Source organism: Tauraco erythrolophus, chromosome 2 (genome assembly GCF_009769465.1).
Source record: "Tauraco erythrolophus isolate bTauEry1 chromosome 2, bTauEry1.pri, whole genome shotgun sequence".
Lineage (NCBI taxonomy): Eukaryota > Metazoa > Chordata > Aves > Musophagiformes > Musophagidae > Tauraco > Tauraco erythrolophus.
In genome coordinates this window covers 124,462,956-124,477,193 of record NC_141466.1, presented here as the reverse complement: position 1 = coordinate 124,477,193, position 14,238 = coordinate 124,462,956, and positions in this window count along the sequence as shown.

Sequence of the window (14,238 nt, the reverse complement as noted above, 5' to 3'; positions counted from 1 at the left end):
TTTCAGCAAGGTTGGCTTTGAAGAAGTGTAATACTCCTAAATCATTACCTGAAGTAAAAGGCTTGTAATTAAGCAAGCCTTCCCGCGGCAACGGGATTTGATCCTGTGTTTGCCGGCGGGAGCAGCGTCGTTCGGCGGGCGCAGGCTGACATCCAGCGGCCGGCTGCCTTCTGCCTGGCTGCGGGAAGGACTCGGCTGGTTTGTAGGATCCCAGGGACACTCCAGCCGGGAGGGCCCGCGGGGGTCTCCTGCCCGAAGCAGGGTCACACTGAGTCCCACATCACAGTGCTCACGGATCTGCCCGGTCTTGAAAATCTCCAAGGGCTCTGGGTTACTCGTTCCTTAATTATTCTCATAGTCAAAATTACTTTACCTAAACCCATTTTTTTTTTTTCAAATTGTGTTCATTGTCCCTTTCCCTCCTGAGCACACCTCAATAAAGAGCCCAGATCCATCTTCTCAATAAACCCCTTATAGTTACTGGGAGGCTATTTTTGCGTCCCCCTGAAGCTGTTTCTTCCCCAGGTTGAACGAGTCCAGCTCCCACAGCTTCTCGCAGGGCTGGTGGCCCTCTGCCCGTCTCACTGTCTCTCTGCAGAACATGCTTACATTACACAGCAGCAGCCCAGGTTTCTGATTTGACTTGTTGATAACAATAAGGATGACTGAGTTTATGAAAGATTCCCACATGCTTATCAAATCCTTACTTGTGATGGCACTAACATTTCACACTACAGATTTTTTCCTGATTACATACGCTGCTGTAAGCATCTTGTTATCTATTCTACTACCAATAAACATGCCACAGGGCTTATGAAAGTTGACAAGGAGTTCACTCAGGGCTTTCCTGCAACATGTTTCTTCCACAGAAAACGCGTTCTTGCCACCACAAGTGTGTCATGCCAATGCACTCTGACAACGAGAGCGCTGCGTGTTCCTCAAGTGCCCTGTGGAGAAGAGGCAGTGCATGAGGTGCCTGTACCCACAGTGGGGTGGTGGTAACAGTACATCGGCCAGGTCTGTACAGCTAAACTCAGTGACAGAAAACAATAAGAATATGGAAGGTGCTGAGTTTCTTTCCACACACAGGTTGCAGCATGAGGGCTTTGGAGGAGGGGAAACAACATCACCAGCTGCCCTGATGCAAGGATAACGAAGGGCTAATTGCAGCCCTGACTGAGATCAAGGTGGAGATGAGCAACAGCTGCTATAAAAATCACCACCTGGGAAGGGTGAAGAGGAAGTTGAGGGCTGCAAAAACATACTGGTGGTGGCAGTGGCTGCTAGGGTAGATGTGGGAGAGTATGAGATGTGGTGACCTCTCATCTGAAATGTGCCCATGCTGTTCTCTGTCACCCAGAGTACTTTATTCTAGCTGGCTGTTGCAAGAAGTTCCTTTTCTGATATGAATCTGAAGCCTCTCATGACCTTGAGATTTGGGGACTCTCTGTACGGAGTAACCAGGTAAGGAAAAGAATAGCTGGAGAATGTTATTGCTAACCTTGGGGCCTGAACTGATTCTTAAAATAGTGCTTGCTATTAAGCTATTCCTGATTTATGTTTATTTACTGGCAATACCTGATTTAAGCTGAAAGATAATTTATCTTTCTTTCCTTTTGTCTGGTGAAGGAGAGGTGCTTTATCTTCTTTTGGCTGATGCTGACCTGTCTGCAGGGTTTTTTCCCTTACAGCCTCCCATCTCTGCTTGATTTTCTTGAGTTGGTGTGGTATGGCTGTGTCACTAGCCCTCAGAGGTGACTGATAGGTTTGTGGAACAAAATGGTTTTCAGGTTTAGAAATGGATGGGTTTTTTCAGGGGTGAGTGGAAAAGACTGCTTTGAGATGGATGAATAGTCTTATGTCAATACAAATCACAAGGAACCAGTGTGAGGCTGATTGTTCTTCTTGCTCAGGCTGAAATTCACTGCCAGCCTATGAAAAGCAGGAGCTCAGAATATATCATATTAGGTAAAACTACCTAAGTATTTAGTAAGTAGTATTGAATATACATATATATGTATGTAATACTTGAGGTTCTCAGTATGGCTTAAACAAAGGTGTGAATGCCTCTGAAAAGTGAAAAATGCAAAAGAACGCTTAATCTTGAACAAGTACACAAACTGTAAGGCTTGCCTTACACGATAGCGTGGTGAGAATTGCAGACAACACTGTCTGCATTGTAATGCTTGTCTTCATATACGCTATAGCAAAGCGCTGCCTATAGTCAAGCCCTCAAACAGTGGCAGTGATTTTAAGATGTGTTAGAGGGTTTTGTCAAAGATTATTGCTTTTTTTCAGATGTGGGGAAGTTCCAATGAAAGGAGATTGGGCTTCACCACTGTATTTTTGCTACAAGAGTGTGTAAAATTACTGAAGGAGTGGCCTAAGTTTGGGTGTGTAGTACCCAGCTTTACTCAGATTATATTTTTTTTTTCTTCCCATATGGCATACCCATTGAACAGCAGTGTGGAAAAGAAGAGCTGCTAGTCCGTCTGCTAGTGGCTGTGTTGGAGCACAGCCCATGCCAGTCAGTATTCTGTTACGAATCTACCAGTTTCAGTGATGTTTTGTTGGCCGAAGGTTACTTAAGTCCTGGGCAGACTTTCTGGAAGCCAGAGGTGGAGAAATTCCTCTGCAAGCATAATAACCCAGTGTGCAGGACACTGTGATACAGGGAAATCCTATTGGCTCCTGCTATCCTATTTCCCTGCTGTGATACAGGGAAATCCTATTTCTAATTCCAGAACTTAATTCTAAGTTCTGACGAACTAAATCCTACTTGTCCTCATTTCTGAAGGTTACTGGGGCAGTTACTGGTGACAGAAGGGGATGGTTCCTAGTTCTGGTGCAGAACAGAGAAATTCCTTGGTAAGATGCACAGGAGTAAAACTCCTACTTCCTTCTGAGTTCTAGTGGATTTTGAAAGCCTTTGTGTTGAGTGAAATGTGCGTTAGCTGTTTCAATGAATGACTTCTATGTAGGTGATCTAACTTCCAATGCAGTCTCGTTGGCTTTTCTCTCTGGAAACAGTGACACAGCTTTGTGTAAACTAAACACAGATAGCTTGATACCTGAGTTCTTCAGGCAGCCTCCAGCACTTTGAGCTACAAAGGGTAAAATTGCTAGCACTGGTCTGATGTAGAGTCAGGCTAGTTTAATATACTGTACAGCATATATCGATCATGATGCCAGCCAAAACATTAGACTTCCTTGTGTCTGTTTTAACATGCAAATGGCTCTCTGCAGTATTCCACATGCTGTGCCTTGAAAACTCTAGAAGGAGGTGTGACAGAGAAATTATAAGTTGTCTGCTTTAAGGACATCAGTAAATATCCTCATCATTTTGTATTGCCCCTTAAAAATAATACTTGCTAGTGATTCAAAAGGCAAGGCAGCCCTGAGAAGAGGGGCAAGGTAATAAATGATTCCTGGGGAAAGTTGAGAATAGAGGACTGTAGCAACATGCAAAATAATAGGGAAAACAGAAGATGCAAAGTCACTGGGAGGTCTTTAATGTGTCATCCCCCTACACTGTGTAATGGGGAACTGCAGAGAGTTGGCAAAACTTCATTTGGGCTGTAGCTCCTTCTCTTAAGCAATGTGTGGAGGACTAGACCTCAACCAAGCAGCTGAGATCAGTAATTTTTTTCCAGTTCTACTATAGACCTGTTTCTAATGTCTTTTGCTGTATAGTAAATCTGTCCTCCTACTGTCATGTTGCCTTTTCCCCCTGGCATGTAACTCATCTTGCTAAATCTAGTGTTTCAGCCTGCGTTTTGTGGGAGAAGACAGTGAATGTTGGAATCTGGGCTCTGTTTTCAGAGGGTATGGGACATTTGGTTGCAAAGATACCAGAGAAAGCATTTGAAATAATTCAGTCATGATAAGTACCCTATCCATCATGGTTTGAGAAAAGCTCCCTGTGAGATCACTGCTGTAACTCAAAGCAAGGACAGTATTGTAAATGTAGGAGTTTACTAACAGGTAAAGTCTCCTGGCTCAAATGATGGCAACGGGAGTGAAAGAACTGTGGCCTGAAAGGAAGTAGTTGGCAGCTGGGTAAAGGACTGAGGCAGAGAGATGCCTGGAACCTCAAAGGAGCTGAGGTAGACCTGACATGGGAGATGGCCTGAGCAGAGGGAACAAGGCACAGAGGTTGCAGCTTGTGCATTCAAGAACACAACTGTCCTGCATTAGATGCCTGCACTCTGTGGACCAGCAGAGATGTCTTTGCATTTAGTAATTGTGGATGGATTCTTCTCTCTCAAGTTTGCTTCATAGCTTTGTGAAGCTCATCCTAGTCACTGTAGCTTAATCTACTTTATATATCTGCCTAGTTCCACTTTGTGTTGCAAGGATGCTCCATGTGCACCAGACTCAGTTACATCTACATAGTTCAAAAGCATGTTGCTTCAAGCTATGGATGTGGCTCCTGAAAGCTGCCTGGCCATGTGAGTGTGACATGGTACCTGGTGTAAATTAGCCTTATTTTTCGTCTCAATAAATAGCTTTTTCAGCATGCCACAGTGTTGTAGCTCTAATGCTCGCAGTTTGTTTGTGGCTAGCTCAAGGCTCTCCTCCTTATGCTGCTTTTTGCAGTGTAGACAGACTTGTGGATCTTACTGTTAACTTGGGAGAAAAGGTCAGAGTGGTGTGGCCCAAGTGCCGTGCTTTTCAGCAGGAAAAGCTGCATGTGTAGAACATGCCTTATGTCATCAAACCTAATCAATAAAGGCAAGGCAGCGAAATCACTGTCCCTAAGGCGTTACCACCGCTTCCTTCCCTGGGGGAGCCATGGTTTTCTGCCAGAACAAGTTCCATATGCTTTCACTAGCTTGTGGTTTATTTGTACTATAGAATTGTAAGCAGGTGCTACATGTTCTTAAAGGATTTGAACGACTTCCTTCTGTTCCAATTGCAGAGCTCTGTTCAAAATGTCATGGGTTTTTTTTTCCCCTTTTGTTTTAAGGGTGAGAGGAAAGTGCAGAATGAAGTAGCTATTCAAGGATACTCAGAACAGTCATGGCAGAAAATTAGTAACTCTGCGGGTCAGGCTGTTAAGATAGGTCATCCTTTGCTAATTGCAGCATACATGTATGGAAAGCATAAAGTCATAACATGCTGCTGAGCAAATTCTTCTGTTTAGCTTGTGTTTTCATTTGTGTGTTTTTAGACATACTTGGGCACTAGGAAAATGTTGTTTGGAAGCTCATACAATTTCTGAGTAAATATTAGTGTGCTGATGCTTTCTGAAGTTGCTTCAAGTCACCTGAATGTGACCAGTGAACACAGGGAGTCCTGCAAGCCAGCTCTGGAGCTTTCTCAGAAAAGTGACGTTGCTCTAGTACCTAGCTAGAAGAGTTTATGGAGAGGAAAAAGTAGTAGAAAAATGCTTATTTTGACTCTGCAAACGTAGGTACTGATCATTTCCCACCCTCTACCTGTCAACTAAATACCATTGTAACTGTTTACACAGTGAGTGATGGATGTGCTTCTTGAAGTATTCCTCATGCTGTGAGTTTTGCAGCTCTACTCTATTCTGCCTTCAGCTGATTGTGGCACTTTGCCTCTAGCTGTGCTGCAACTTAAATCTGGTGGTCGCAAGGCCCCTGACTGCAGAGTGCAGGCAGTGGCTTTCTCTGTTCAAATTGGTAGCTGCTGCTGGCTGGTTGTGTGTCAAGAGCCACTGGTGTGACTGAGAAGACTGGCAGCTTTTAAAGTATTTATCTTTGTGGGAGGCACAGTGCAGCATGGATGAGATGTCTCCATGATGTAATGGAGCTCATTGATCTGTTTTTCGGTTCGTGTTGTAATATGACTTAAAGCAGCAGAGTTCTGTGTACTTAATGGCTGACACCATGGTCATCTCAGTGTGACAATCGTGACATTCCTACTCATAAGCCAGCCTTGTTGATTTCTTCCTCCACTTGCAGACACAACCTGGTCTGTTTTCTCCAAAATTCTGAAGTTGACTTCTTTGAATTTTTCTTCTTTTTCAGGTAATTTTTTCTGTATCAACAAGATGAAACTACTTGCAGCCATCCTTTCCCATTGATAGCCTAGGAAACAAACGTGCAAAAAATCACCCCTTCTGGTTTTGGCCCAGTCTTCTGGGGAGTGGGCTTCACACCTTGCATCCACTCCTAGACTGAGATTGCTGTGATGCACTCGGAACAAACTACTATGGCTACTCTCTGCTAGGAAAAAAACATTGAGATTCAACCACTAACAAGAATGATGGTAATCCTGAATAATTCTGCTTGCTTACATTTTAAAGACTTTGAATTTGTACCCCTTTTATAATATTTGACACCACCATCAAATTCTTTCCCTAATAACATTAAAGTGTTAAAGTTAAAAGGTCAGGTAAGTGAATTCACAATTTTTCTAGATTCCAAGAACATCTTGCATGTTCTTGGAGATGTACAGGCAAGGAAAGGCTGTTGGGCTTTTGTCATATCTCACATCAGTTTCTTCACTGAAGCACTACTGAGATTCACAACCCTTTTCAGTCCCCTTACCATGCAAAAACTTGATTTTCGTCAAGATACAGCTTGTTCCACACACACCATGAGCCGTTACCCATGCTGACAAAGAAGGAGTTGGTAGGGAATCACTGGCATCCCACAGGAGTACAGACTGCAGAACCTACAGAAATACAATCAGCCATGTTTTCTGACTCTAAATGTATTCTTAAATGGAGTCGTTTCAAGTTTTTCTACTGCTGGCACTTTCTCAAAACTGGAAGTGTCAAGATGGACGTGTACGTAAGCTGACCTCTTCCACTTTACTCGTAAACCACTGCAAGGAAGAGATTCTAAGTGGTGGTACCACCAAACAGAAAACTAAGTGCCTTCACAAAGCTGGCTGCAAGCCCAAATGTTAGCAAGATTTGACAGGTGGTGTCCACCACCACCTCTAGTTTTTGAGGAAAATGGTTTTGGTTTAACCCTGCCAGACACCTCTCTTAATAAATTGCTCTTTCTCTTGTTTCTGATCTTAACTGATGAAGGAGGAAGAACTGTTTGAAGGTAAAAGCTATTAATCCTTCAAGAGGAAAGAAGTCGTCTTCATCCATTTTCAAAATGGCTTTTTCTATGTATCAACCAGCATGTCTGAACCAGCGGAGCTGGAAAATCAGCTCTGAGAGAAAGAAAGGTGTGGGATAGGTTGTTCTCCTGTGTGGAGGCAGGGATTGCTTATGGATCTTCTTGCTGAGACTGCACTGTTGAACTGCTAATCCGGTCCTTCCTAGACTTAGTCTTAGAGTAGTCTTAGTCTCTGCAGAGTACAGGATGTGCCTCTCAGGCAGCTGTTCCTCATCTCATTTGAGGAAAATGAGTAGAGACCGCATCCTGCACAAACCTCCTGCTCAGTTTCTATTGCCACAAAAGGTTGTCAGTAACACACAATTAGGAGAAGATTTTTGGTTGCTGGTTACTAAAATGGGTTGTTTTGGAGGCCTCAGTTTTGAGGGAAGCTCCACTGAGGAATATATTGTTGAAAAAAATCTTGTCATCTGTTCTGTGACACATGTTGCTACCACTAGCCAGCTGTGAACCAGCTTATGGACTACTTCAAGGCTTAGAATTAGGCTGCCAGATCAACGGTTAAGTTCTGCTTTGCACATCTAGTGTTATTATCCTCCTTGTGCTGGAGGGTCACAATTTATTTAACAGATTGTTTGTTTCTCTGAACTGTATGTGGCATGAGATGCCTGAAGATGCATTTTTGCAGGCTCTGTTTTCTCATTTCTATGGTTCTTAATGTGGCAGTTGATGAATTTCTGCCTCGCACTGCTGCCGTAGGTGACTGCAGAAGCTGTTCTACTAGAACTTGGCTTTTCTTGGAGTATCTGAACATAGGAATGTTTGGGGTTTCCCACTGTCACAAGCTACCAAGATAATGCTTCATTTTGCTCAGATAAAGGTGCCTCAGCCATGCTGCCTGCAGTCTGTCTTCTACAGAGGAACACTATCACAGCTCTAGAAATCATATTTGGGTATCAGCATTTGTTAGAGTGGTTGGATTTAGTGCTTGCCTTGGGCTCTAGTGTCTTTGCTGTTAAAGTTTAAAGGCTTAAGTATCTTCCCTGGTGCAAATGAAAGTCTGAGCCTTGTAAACTTACTGCATGTAGTAGTGCAGTAACTCAAATGCTTTTTAAAAATACTGACGGAATGCTGGTTTTGTTTGGTGAATCCAAGTGATGTTTTTGACTGAGTTGCACTGTTGGGGCATTCCTGTTTTAAATTCTTCAGGAGCCAGAATTGTTGTGAACCTCTGAAAGTACAGTTTATGAATTTGAGTAAGTATGGCCCAAGCGTGGAGAAAGCGTTTGTGCTGCACCTGGCAGTTACTTGGATTGTTGACTTGTGGTTTCCTGACTGTAAAGACTGGGAATCTGCAGATATGGGACAGATTCCTGATCACGTTTGGTCTTTCTTTGTGTTAGACCTACTTCACTAAAGTGTTTTCGTCATTCTTGCCATTAGTCTGACGCTTCCATTTCCAAGATCTGTCAAAGGATGGCAATGTTAAGAGTAACTGCAGGTTTCCCAGGAGATGTGCTGGCAAGAGCTGCAATAGAAAGGCCTGCAGCAGCATCACAGAGCTGTTGGTCATCTGAATCTCTCAGTGATTTGTTGATATGTGTAGCTTAAAATCTCTTCCTGGAGGCTTCCCCCTAACTTGATTCCCCTTAGACTTAGAGTTCTTAGGTTCAGTAGAATTTCATGGAGCTGAAGATACAGTTTTCACTGAGAAATCAGAAGTAACTGTTGCTGAAGCCTTTTGAGACAATGGAACAGATTTCTGTTTGAACAGGTATTTGAGAACAGAAAGATCTTTTTGAACACAACACCCTACTAGCGAAGTGGTTTTGTGGGGTTTTTTTAACCCTACAGTAGGCAGGCTGCTGAAGATTCATAGTGTAGTTTGTTTTAACCTGTGAATGCTCAAGGCAGGCACTTTGCAGGCTATTGTCTTAATAGATCCATAATTCTTAGTATCTGATGCACTAGTTTACTGCTCCTAAAACTCAGTATTTCATTCATGTGCATCTCTGCATCCTCCAGCATAATGGCAGGGGTGTGCCTGGAGATCCTCAATTTAAAGGAATTAGGCCTAGGATATCTGCAATTTTTTTTATATTCTGGCTCTACTTGTCTTATGTGTATTTTTTAATCCCCTTTTGAGCCTCTGCTTCCCTTTCGGCCTGTATTCATTATGTCATAGCATCAGTCTCAGCTGCAGTATTGATTTAATTCAAGGAGATTAATTTGGGCTCTGCAGTATTACAAGCTGATAAGCTTCTTAGAGATGGATAGATCTCTTAACAATCTTTCTGTCAAATACCTGATAAAGAGGAAGGAATGTTTGTTGGGTGATACAGCGAAATAATAGCTGGATCCATTTGGGCACCCTTTCGTGAAACGATGAACTTGCCTGTGACCAGCCCTGCACGGCACCATTCCTGGGTTATCTGGGGGAGTGTTGGAATAACTAGAGTTAGACCTCTGTGAGCTGCGGCATCTTCAGAACAAGGAAAGTAACTGTTTAGACATAAAACAACAGATGATAGAACTGGATATTGGCCTCACTGCTCGGTTTGGTTTTGGTGGTTTTTTTTCTAAAACAGAATTAGGAGAGGGGAGTGAAAACTATGAATGTTTCATTGATGGGTTGGAGCAGCTGGGGCTGCTGCTGTGCAAGTTGTAGGAGACTGGTAAAGACTGATGGAGAGCTTGTGCTCTTATAAGGTTCGAGTGAAGCCTTAGATATTTGTTTTGTTTTTATTATCCTAAATGTATGTAATTTTTTCACTTCCGTTTAGCTAATCTGGACTCTCCTCTCTGCCTATATAACTAAATGAGACTAAAGAAATTGTTAAGGGCTATTTGTGTTTTATTTAGGAAAACAAGAAATTATTGGAGGATGAAAAGCCAGTTGCTTTTTTGATAATACGCATCATCTTATTAAATCATTCTTTGCAGTGATCTGCATTTGTTGTGTCGTGTTTTTATGCAGTACTTTATCTTTTGATCAGATGTCTATTTGAGAATTGGTGGCCATATTTCAAAATCCTTTATTTCATTTGTAGTTGTCTGAGATTCTGCATACACAAGCAATGTTATTTTTGTTGCTATTGTTGCATGTCAGTTAAATGGAAATTATTTTCCCAGAAGGATGGTCTGTAGATGCTGGGGAGCTAAAGTGAATGAGGAAAAATCACTGAAGTCATTTTACAAACTGCTTGCATCGTGTTTTTAGAAGTCCCAAACTTAAAATTCCGTACAGGATAGTTTACACTTACAGATTCTTCATATATATATATATATACTTAATCCTCGACTAGGTTGTATTCTGAATTTTAAAAAAATCAACACTTTAATGCATTATTGTATACCAGCTACAATGATTGAAAGAGCTGTGTCTTTACCTGCCCTTCCTGTTTAAAACGAATCAAGGTAATAGCAGGTTAAAAGTGCTTGTTTAGCACTTCCAAGGGGGAAAAAGATTGCTTGCAAGAAAGAGAGCAATTATTAAGCCTGGCTCAGGGGAGGACACAGTGAAAGGGAAACAGGAGCAAGTTTACAGGGCCAGAGAAACACAAAGAAACAAAACTGAAGATAATAAAAGGAGATCAACAGAGGGAAAAAGAATAGATTCTTCTGTGAAGAAAAAAATGTGCTACAGAAGGAAACCTTCCCTCTGTTTTTTATTATTAATCAATTTTGATTTTTTTTTTAAGGCTGGAGCTTGAAATTCCTGAACAGGCTTTAAAATTACACTTGCCAAAGCGCATGGCAATTGCCACTGGAGGAGTAACGCTGCACTGTAGTTCTGTAGAAAAACAGATGGATATTGGTGTTGTCAAAGTCCCGTGAATGTAGGCAGAGAAGACAGTATCTCTTTCCTAGTAGTTCTAGGGTTGGTTGGTTTGTTTGTGATCTAAGCTATAATTTGGAGTAACATGTTATTGAGAGGGAGTTTTTATTTTACTTGGTACAAAATACTTACAGTTAAGAGAAATGATACCAAGATTCTTTTTTGATCGTTTGCTTTTTGCTTTTCTGAGAACACATCAGCCAGACTATTACAGTATACTGACAAGTAGCTGTGCTGCTGGAGGATCTGAGCTGCTTAAGCAACTGAGGTGGGTCCTCTAGTGCTGGGTATGGTTGGGTGGAGGTGTTCTGGTCTTGCAAAGAATCACTGCAGACAGAGCTGGTGCTTCAAGCTCCAAGTGTCACTGTGTGAAGTTACACTGGTTCAAACAGTGTAAGACTTCCAAGGCATCTCTTGCCACACTAGGAGTGCCACAAAATGCAAATCGTCTTCCAAGAAAGAATCGGCAAGAAGTCCTGGATCTCTTTGGCTTTAAAACACTTGAGTTTTTCAGACTCCTTTAACTGCACATAGCAGTATCCTCAAGCAGTGTTAACCTCTCTTAAATGAAACCTTAATGGCATTATGATTTCTGCAGAGAACAGCAATTCTGTCAGAAGACCTGTGTATAGAAGATTAATTCTATAATTATATGATTGCAAATGACAAATTCTTGTTTTGTTGGCACTGGAGAAACTAAAGTACGCTTGGTTGCAGTGTGCTCAAGTTGATTTACTTATTGTTGAAAGTATTGAACAGCAAGTTTAACTATGTGTCCTAGGGTAGAGTGAAAGTGGTTTTCTTTCTTATTTTGTTTTTTTAAACTGAAGATAGTGGGTTTTTTAGACTTGTTTTACCTGACATATGTTCTTAAGGCTTAGTAGCTGTGACATGTAGTATTTTTTATGTGGAAACTGCTGTTGTGTGCTTATGCTGCAAGTTATGTTCTTCAACGGGCAGCCCGTATGCCACCTGCATGATTTGTAGATAACTGAATACAGTGAAATGATGACTGCTTTCCAGTGCCTCTCGTCCTTATTTTGTTCAACTTCAGAGCCTGAGACACAGCTAATCTTCACGCAGGTTTTTTTATTGTTGCTTGACTGCCTTGATGAACTCCTTTGGGAAAAGTTTTGCTAGATTTACGTGCAAAATAAAATATATAGTCTTTCTGCGCGCCTCGGTAGCACGGACGGTAAGTTCTGCGGCCGGGGGGGGGGTGGACTGAGGTGGAAAAAGCGAGTGTTGAGTGAGTTCAAAGCCAGGCGGGAGCCGCGATCTCCTGTGTCCCGGCTCCGGCGGTGCCTACGGGACTGCGGACGCAGGGGGCGGCCCCGGGAACAGGCGCGGGAGATTTAAACTGCCCTGAGGAGCGCAGCGACCCGGAGCGGGCAAACAGGGGCGGGGCGCGGCAATTGGCGCAGGCAGAGCGTCGAGCCCGGTCGGAAGTCCCTGACTAACATGGTGGTCACTAGGCATAAAGCGAAGGCTGCCCCCAGCCCGGTGCCAGCCGTGACCGACGCAGCCTCCCAGACGGACCCCAGCTGGGTGCACGCTGCCACCCAGGTAAGCTGTAGGGCTTGTCCCCCAAGTGTATCGGGTCAGGTCACCGCCGGGGAAGTCATCTGCGGGAGCTGTGCCAGGGTGGAGGAACTCCTCCGCCTGGTGACGGAGCTCAGAGAGGAGGTGAACAGGCTGAGGGCCATCAGGGAGTGCGAGAGGGAGATTGACCAATGGACCAGCACCCTGTGCTCCCTCCTGCAGACCCAACAGGCTACCACAGCTACTCAGACTGAGGAGCCCCCACCCTCTCCTCGCCTGGCTGGGAAGAGGAATCCAGGTGGGCATGAGGAATGGCAGCAGGTCCCTGCCCGGCGCAGCAAGCCTGCCCCCTCTGCTCCCACATCTACCTCCCAGGTTCCATTGCATAACAGATATGAAGCTCTGCAAGTGGAACCTACCCCCAGGGAGGATGAAGATACACACATGCTAGTGTCCTTCCTAAGGTCCACACATACCATTAAGACATCCTCAGCTAAGAAGAAAAGGTGGGTGATTGTTTTAGGCGACTCCCTTTTGAGGGGTGTGGAGGGCCAGATTTGTAGACCTGACCCTTTACATAGGGAGGTCTGTTCCCTTCCTGGGGCAACAATTAGGGATGTGATAAAAAAACTCCCATCTATAGTCAAGCCCACGAATTACTATCCTTTTCTTATTTTCCAAGTTGGTAATGATGACTTTAGGAAAAGAAACATCCGGACAATTAAGAGGGGTCTCAGGATTTTGGGAAGAATGGTGAAGGGATCAGGGGCCCAAGTGATATTTTCCTCTATCATACCAACTTCAGGACATGACACAGGATGGAAAACAAAGAGTGAGGATTTAAATAACTGGCTACATAAGTGGTGTGAGGAACACAACCTAGGGTTCTTTAACTACAGGCTGACCTTCTCAAGGCCAGACCTTCTATCCAGGGATGGGGCAGATTTGTCTCCATGGGGAAAAGGCTTCTTGCTACAGAACTAGCTGGGATCATCAATAGGGCTTTAAACTAGATGTGAAGGGGATGGGGGGCATTGCCAGACTTGGAGGAATAACAGCCGAGGACGGCCCTCCAGTGTCTGACGAGAGGAGTGTAGGCAGGTACTTTTGGCCTGCTGCCTCAGTGGTAGTAGGGGGTGATATGTGTAGTAAGGGGCAACACACAAGTTTCCTTGAGGTAAAAGAAAGTCCCAAAAATGTCAGCTCAGGAAATAAAGCTACCCCCCCTAGGGGTGCGCTGGGGTCGAGAGCCCAACTTACGTGCTTCTATACGAACACACGCAGTGTGTGCAATAAACAAGAGGAACTGGAAGCCCTTGTTAACTGGGGAAACTATGGCATAGTTGCCATCACTGAAACATGGTGGGGTGACTCGTATAATTGGAGTGCTACCATGGATGGCTACAAGCTCTTTAGGAGGGGTGGCGGGGTTGCCCTTTATGTAAGGGAAGGTCTAAACTGCTTAGAGTTAAATGTTGTGGACGACTTGGTGGAGTTTCTGTGGGTAAAAATCAAAGGGGAGCCTATGAAGGTGGATATTGTAGTGGGAATCTGCTACAGGCCACCCTATCAGGATGGTGAGGCTGATGAACTATTTTTTAAACAACTGGGGGAAGTCTCGTGCTCACTAGCCCTTGTCCTTGTGGGTGACTTTAACCTACCTGATGTCTGTTGGAAGTATAACATGGCAGTCAGGAAACAGTCTAGGCGATTCCTGCAGAGTGTGGAGGACAACTTCCTATCACAACTGGTCAGTGAATCGACTAGAGAAGGTGCTCCCCTAGACCTGCTGTTTGTGAACAGAGAAGG